The sequence below is a fragment of the Puntigrus tetrazona genome, chromosome 16 (assembly GCF_018831695.1).
Source record: "Puntigrus tetrazona isolate hp1 chromosome 16, ASM1883169v1, whole genome shotgun sequence".
Classification (NCBI taxonomy): domain Eukaryota; kingdom Metazoa; phylum Chordata; class Actinopteri; order Cypriniformes; family Cyprinidae; genus Puntigrus; species Puntigrus tetrazona.
The window spans coordinates 11,503,462-11,511,564 of record NC_056714.1 but is presented as its reverse complement, the minus strand read 5'-3'; positions in this window follow the sequence as shown (position 1 = coordinate 11,511,564).

The window sequence follows — 8,103 nt, the reverse complement described above, 5'->3', positions numbered from 1 at the left end:
ATATATTTGCTTAGTACAAAGATCTTTATTTAGTAGACATGTCTAAGTTATTCCCTGCCATTTAAATGTGCTGAATGCTGGCATGGTGTCAGTATTGGGATCTTTCTGTATTGATGACAAAAATCTCTTTAGATGCAAATAGCTCATTAAAGTTGTAATGGAAATTTAGTACTTGACTTCCAGCATGTGTTAAATGACGGAAGGCACTCTAAATCACAACTTTCAACCTCAACCAGTAAAATGGCTTAGAAGTGAGATGATGGAGGTGATGATGGATTTCGGGAGTTAGAAAATGGTGTGAGAGTGTGTGAGGTGGTGTGTGAACTGCTGGTTAGGCTCTAAAGACACCATCACAAGATGTGAGCCACAGGCACTGTGTCATTAGAAATGCACTTTCCTCTTTGTCGTTTCCTGTCACCATGGTAACAGATTGTGAGAATGTGTTTCTATGTATCAAGTCCCAACCAGGGCTGTGTACCCAGTGGTAATTTTTTTTTTTATTCTTGCTACCACACTGATTTAAAAGTGGCGTTAACAGCGTAGCCCAGTTTGTGAATATTTTCACCTTAGGAGTAAATTGGGGTGGACCCAGCTTTTATCTCCTTTACAGCCATTGGCGTGAAAGTGCGAGGCGGATGCTCTCTCTTTCTCTCTCCTCTCTCATTATCTGTCACTTTCTATAAACAGTTATCAAGCACAGACCTCAGACTTCAGTATTTGCAGTTTTGAAGCCAAACTGCTTATCTGCACAAGACCTCTGCAGATATTTTCAAAAGGTCGCTTTCACACGGCATTTAATCTGACCTGCCTCAAAATTCAGTGCCAACATGTCATGTATACAACGAATGTGTTATTTAGCATTTAAAATAAATTAAGATGATTTTATATACATTTAGGTTGATTGACATAACAGATATAATCCATGATTATATGTATTAATAGCAAATCATTAAAATTAATCAAAGGTGGCGCTAAATTCAGTGATGAAATAAATTAAACCATATATGTAGCATTTGTTCATAGTAAATAACTTCTTCAATACAGTAATATTTATTATATCTTTATTTATGAGTCTTCTATCTAATAGGCTTTGCAATTTTATTTCAAATTTAAATTAAAACATTGCTGTAATTTTAATCCCATGTTTAAGACATAATTATAGTCTAAAATTCAAAATCTTTTATTTCATCAACAGCCCATATAATTTATATATACTTTTTTCTTTTTAAATAATATTTATTTACATTTGTTTCCCATCATTAATGGTAGTTGTTTGGATCATATTTTGTTCAGTGATCTATAGCGGACAAGCTCCACGCTGCGGTTTGCTTTTACGTGATCCACGGATTAATTGCAAGTGTCAAATATAGGTGAAAGTTTATCATTTATGCGTTTACTAAACAATATTAAACCTGCAACCCACACAGCTGTGCCATTAATAGTTCACAAATTTATGGCTTAGGAAATCTTCTCCACATAACCATGCTTCAAAGTCCTATCTCAGTTGCAAGAGATACAAGAACCTCTGTGTCCATGTCCTTTCTCATAAAAAATAACCTAAAAGAAAGTTCCATATCATCCATTCAAAGCTTTCTATTTTGTACTTAGTATCAGATGGAAAAACCTAAAGGATGCATTCAGATACATAATTTTCTTTCATCAATGTTGTATTATGGTACCATTGCGTTGCCTTTCATTCCTTCAACTCTTGTGTGCTTCCCCGTTCCCCTGCGATCCAGCTCTCAGGTTAGTTGCACGCTAGATGCTAGTCTAAATATAGCTCTAGGCTTAACTGCAGAACAGGACTGGAAAAGAATTAAGGGTTTCTATCTTTCATGCAGCTGCAGCTGTTGCGAGTCATCTTGCACAGTATGGGCTCGCGCCAATATGTCCTTTTGAGACAACACACACCTTTATTTTCCCAGGCTCAGGACGCTTCCAGAAACCACGCGCTGTTGCCATAGTACAGTGTGGTGATAGCAGAGTTTGATAGAGACATCAGAGGCTGTTCGTGGATGCAGTTCTGTGATTCTTTCATTCTTTTCAGAACTCTAAGATTTCAGCTGTGGAAGTATTTGTGCTGGATGGTACCGAGTTGTATAGGGCTTTGAGGCAGATGCTGTGTTTGCGCAGTGGTGTGCCTCCCGTCTGCCTTCTTCATTCTACAAACAAGTCAGTTTCTAAACCTAAACAGGTGGGTGAGGTTACAGCTACAGTAGATGGAAAGACACCATTCTGTCTCAGACTTGCTCTGGTTTTCTGCCGTTAAATGCATTAGGATTATAAAGTGCTCAGATTATAAGTTATAAAAGGTTCATATTTTGGTTTTAGAGTCAAACAACAGGTTGACGCCATGCAAGGTCAAAAAACATGTTTATTTATAATATGCATTTTATTTTTACTATCTTTATGGTAACCATTACTAAACAAATCATTTCTTTTTTTTGGAGTTTAAAACCAGCCTGATAAAACCCACCACCTGCTGATTTTCCTAGCCAGTCTTAAGACACTGATTAGCATACTCGATTATGTTTGGTGGCGTTAAAACAAAACGGAAAGCGGATCTTTGAGGTCAGTTAGACGATTTGAGATGGAAGCACTGGGGCTTGCTGTAATAGTTAGTGATGGCGGTGATATCTTTTTACTCCGACTTTCTTCATTGGTTGTCAACATTTTGTAAAATGTATCAGACCGGCATTGCGCGTTTGTCATCTTTCTGCGCGGGCGTAAGTGCAACCAGAGGAAAATGTGCAGGGAAAATTGGTTTTAGGAACCACCCTACAAGCCTAGTTCTCGACTGAGTTTCTAGAACTCTATTATTGTGAAAGCCATAAGTTTGTTCGCGCATGACATAGGCATTTTTAAGCCCTCAAGGACCAGTGTTTTGATCACAGCTTTAACTGTATTTGATATGCTTTTTGGAAAAAACCATAACTAAATTAATTTCAATTAAAGCAATTAAATCTATTCACCATATCCTAAAATAATGGGTTTTATAATGTGAGGATTGGAAATAATAACAATTAGAAATTTTGTGTTATATATCCCAAATGGGAGACCAGAATTATTTATATTCCTGATTAGTAGTAACCAGCCAGTTATCGGTAGCGTCAATCATACTGTGTTTTCAGTTCGAAACATATTTAAATAACGCAGTCATGACTGATGCCTACGATCCTTGGCATTACTACGTTTTCATATTTTATAATCTTGCTGGGAATTCTACCCAGCATGCCATGCTATTACCAACCACATTAATATTCTATCTTTCTCGTGAAACTTTACAGATAAGCAATTGTACCTTTTGAGAATATGAACCTCCAATTTTGCATATCAGTAGCCTAATAAAAGCTGTTTTTTTACATGGGTGGGTTTGCCTCACAGAGACAAGGGAGCACTTGGCGATACTGCATTGAGATCCCACATAACTTGCCGAATATTTACTTTACCTCAGTAACTCTGCACACTACACACTTTCAAATTAACAGCCTGCGGCCGATAGCACATTTTCACAATGTCAAAAGATGCCACGTTTTATGTAGTGGTACATCTTTAAATAAAATGAAGTAAAGTGCACAGCTTTAAGTGCTTTTCATTTTTTTATTTTGAAGCTCATTTGAAACTATTTAAAACCACAGCAGAAGATCCCCTCCTGAGGGCAAATCTTTCTTGCTGGACAGGTTTTCTGGTCTAATAAGTCTTGTGGCTGGTAGAATCGTAAAGGTCAAGAAAATCAAAGGCTTTAGACCAGTTTGCAGGAGACGCATGAGTTGTCAAGCTCAGGAGTCTTCACTAATAATTGGCTCTTGAGCTTTGTATTAATATAAAGATTACAAAGTTTCAACATGTTCCTCTAGTGTTTTAGACCACACCAGACATCACCGGCCCTTTGCATCTGAGGTCTAAAGAAATGAAGTTTGCCTTAAATGAAGTGGATCAAAACTCATCTGCACCCACAGCCTGTGAGGTAGAGGCCTCTGGTGGGAGAGATAAGGGTTACAGTCCCTGTTGTGATCTGAAAAGCCTCCATTAAACACATCCCCTGCTGAAGATCGAGAGCTATTTTTCTCCAGGAACACTGCAGTCTAAAGTGGGAGCTTTATTTCCAGTTTTGAGCTCTGTTCAGGTGTTTTCAAATGGGCTCTGATTGAAAAGATATGTACTTTGCCTTTCTCTGCTTCTCAAACTTCCCTGGATGCACTGGAGTTTTTGGAGTGCAATAAGTATGTAATTTAATATTCTGTCATCACAGGCACTTCAATTCACACCATGTGCATAGTATGTCGCTTTTACAGAGTTTAGAGCACTAGTGTTGTACCTTTTATTTCCAGAGGGTGTATGGGAGAGGCGTGAGATAAAGCTCTTATCTGTGCTTCATTATTAAGCTAATTCACTCTGTTGCCTGTCGTGAGTTGCTCATTACATTAGGCACGATATTTCAGGAGGTAACATTTTTTTTTTTCCAACGCTGCACTGGAAACGTGAGCCCATTTTGCACTTTGTTTTACCAGCATCTTTTCATTTCAGCAACAAAATGGGAAACTGCACAGTAGTGTTCTCACTACATGCGCTTTGTTGTGTGAAAGAGATCAGACGCAAGCCTGGCTAAACAAGAAGGCGCCTACGCTGGAAAATAAAGTAGCTAAAGTTGAAAAAACAACTGTCACTGCTTTGCTCACTTTGAGGAAATGTGTTATCACATTGTAGTTATTAGCCCTCCCTACATCATAAATGAAGTTCTACCTTGCTTGTCAGATTCACCTCCTCATGCATTTTCCTAAATAAATATCATTAAAAAGAAATTGCTGTTTTGTTGATGTTAAATATGATGCAGATTTACTAGTGCAGAATCCAGGTAAAATCAGCAGATACACTAATCTCCTTTTTATTTTTATTTTCCACTCTATAGCTGCATTAATTTTTAGGCGAACTAGTAAAATCTTAACATCTAAAATGGTTGTAGACGTGAAGTGTTATGAAGGGCAGCACTGAAACAAAAAATGTTTGTCATTAATAATAAATAAAAAGTGGGATTGAGACTTGAATTTGAGGCCATTGGATGTGATGCATAGAAGATTGTCGATTGTAAGGAGGGACAGAGTTTAAAGTGGACTGAATTATTAAAGAAGTCAGTATAAAATTATGGACAAGTCTGTTTATTCACTAGAAGGTCTAGTGCTTGACATGTTTAATGTGAGTTAAGATGTACAAAATAAAATGCATAGAATCATTCACATCAAGTTTGTAACCTGCTGTTTTAGAAGATACTGACACGTTGGGCTACTCATTTTTTACATTTTACCTCATTTAATTTTGGGAGAAAAAATATGACCTGTTGCTCCAGGTAGACCTTACGTCATGCAAGAAACATAAAAAGAAGGAAGAAAAATAGGGGCATTATTTGTATTGTATTGTATCAGTAAAGCATACAGGTTTCATGCTATGCTGCCTGTAATATAAACTAATGTGCTAATTTCATCTCGTCAGTGTCATTTGAGACGATTGTCTACAGTACTCGATTTTAATATCACTACCAAGAAGTACAAGACCTTTGTATTGTACCAAGCCAAAATATTCAGTATCGATCAGACCTCTAACATGTACAGTAATATTCAGAGAATTTGTCTTAAAATAGCTTGAGTATGAGTATAAAGTCAAAGGTTGTGCAGTCTATTTGTTGCCATTGTATTTCCACAAGGCAGTAGTTTTTTGTGGAGTCAGGCCACTCAGTCTCAGAGTGACTGACAGAGAAGTCTTCTGTGTAGGCAGAATTTCTCTGCTGGAGCCTCTGAGGATCCAGTGGGGACTCAACTGCCCTGTTGCGTTCTTGCCAGAAGAAAGATTTCTGCTGCTCTTACACAGTCTGCCTCTCTCTGGATCAGCATAGAATCTCTAAAATATTCTCTTTCAAGTGCCATTCACTATATCTTTACATTATAAATCAAAGAGAAGTTGACAAGAAATCTCAGAGCAGACATCCATTTGTTCTCTGTCAGAAGATATCGTTTCCCAATCTCAGATACTGTACATCTTTTCCCTCAGCGCTATTGAGTCAGTGTTTGGCACCGTCTTTATCAATTTAGAAAAGGAGGGCATGTGGTTTTCTAGAGAGAACAGTCTGAATTCATGTTGAGAGGATTTACAAAGAGAGGAGGATTTCGGTGGATGGGGTGGAAGCTGGATTTAAAGCACAGGAAGCAGTGCTTGTTGCGCGTTCAGAAAACATTCAAATGGAAAACTGTCACAATGCTAGATCATGGGCGTGTAAAGTCTCGTTTATCAGAACCATTAACTCTTCCATCTAAATGAGTGCCAACTGAAAATGTCAAATTTGAAGGTCAGTATGTAAAGTATTTATGAGTGTCTCTATTATTTCAAAGCATTTCTGCCCCCGTCTGTCTCATCAAACGTCAATGGATATTCAAACTGATTTCACAAAATGAGATTCTACCATATCTATCACTATCTGAAAAACTAGGAGTTATCTTCACGTGATTCCTGAGTTATTTTTGAGAATTCTGCACTGGGCACCAAGACTAATGAGTAGGCCATTCAACAAATGTAGGCACTCTCAGTTTGGCTGGCCCTTTGGCTCTTGGAGCGAAGAACCATGGTTTGTGGTGCTCCAGTGGAGCTCATCTCTGTGAGAAAGTATCTGTGCAGTCGCTGCTGGAGAGGGACAAAATCAGGCTCAGTACACTTCAGTATCTTTTTGAGCGTAGACATTTATTGATTCTAATGGCTGCAGTTTTGCGATCACTCTATTTATGTCCAGTGTATAGTTTCTCCATGGGTACAGGCAACACAAACTGCTTTAAGGCATTAATGTAAGTTCAAATCCTGTCAAAATGTATCAAAAAATGTTTATAACCCCTTTTTACATTTCCAGCTAGGTGTTTTATTTGTAGTTGTACAAATTGCAATGTTACTTTATAAGTCGCCTGTTTTGATATGTATTTGTACGTTGATTTATTTATTTTGTGCATTCAGGTTACATAGTAAATAATTGCATTCATGGAAATAATCAACAAGCATTTAGCTCTGGGGCTTAAAAAACACTTTGTGCCTCTAGTGTAGGTGTTCATAATATTCACACTTCAATGCAATCCATTTTTGATATGTGATTCACTGGGTATTGCAATGTTTTGATTAAAGTTTTCTCAAAAAGCATTGTGTAACTGGATCAAATAAAGAATTAACAGATAAGTAACAGACTACTAATTACCTGATTTTTAAATTAATTTAAAATGATCTGACTTTTATTAACTGTGTTTAATTAAAATGACTTTATATAAATATAAACAAATATCTTATCTAATAATACTGTATTGTGGTGTTAACAAGAAGAGGTGGACGAAATTGAAGTACATTTACTTGAGTATTGTGCCAGTACCTTTTTAGTATCTGTGCTTTTGTATCTGTGGTTTTGATTTAGGCTTACTACATTTCTATAGATCTAAATGAAATTTTGTTTCTGTATGTGCTTTAGAAGACAGTCAGTGATTTTTCTTCTAACAATGCGATTGGTGTTTTACAGATGTGAACCAGCCTATAGTGTCAATACTTAGATGATCATGTAGACTGTTTAATCAGTTCATAGACTATTCCGTACTCCATCAAGACAGCTGATAACTCTTAAAATAGGAGAGACATCATATGCACTTTGCATCATAGCCATGCTCGAATATAGTATGAATATTCAGTGAACTAGTGTATTTAGTAGGTTGTTCAAGGCATAGTAACTATAATGAAACTATGTCGTGTATTAGAAATATGTTCATGGGGAAGTAATGTGACCAATGGTATCAATATACTCAAGTAATGGTTGTGTTCTTTGCTTACCTCTAAATTTTATATAATACGTTTGTTTATTATAAATATTAATAAATATTATATTAGGTTTAGTTTAGTCATTAGCCTTTCTGTTAGGAAAGTATTTACAGCAATTCACTGGATTATCAAATATGAGTTAGAGCATTAAAGTTATGAATGCTTGTATTTACCTTAAAATAACAATTATCTGTTACTCAATTCTTACTTATGTAATTTTGTTATCCTGGAAACCATACACTATTTGAGTATGTATACTTGACTAAAACCCAC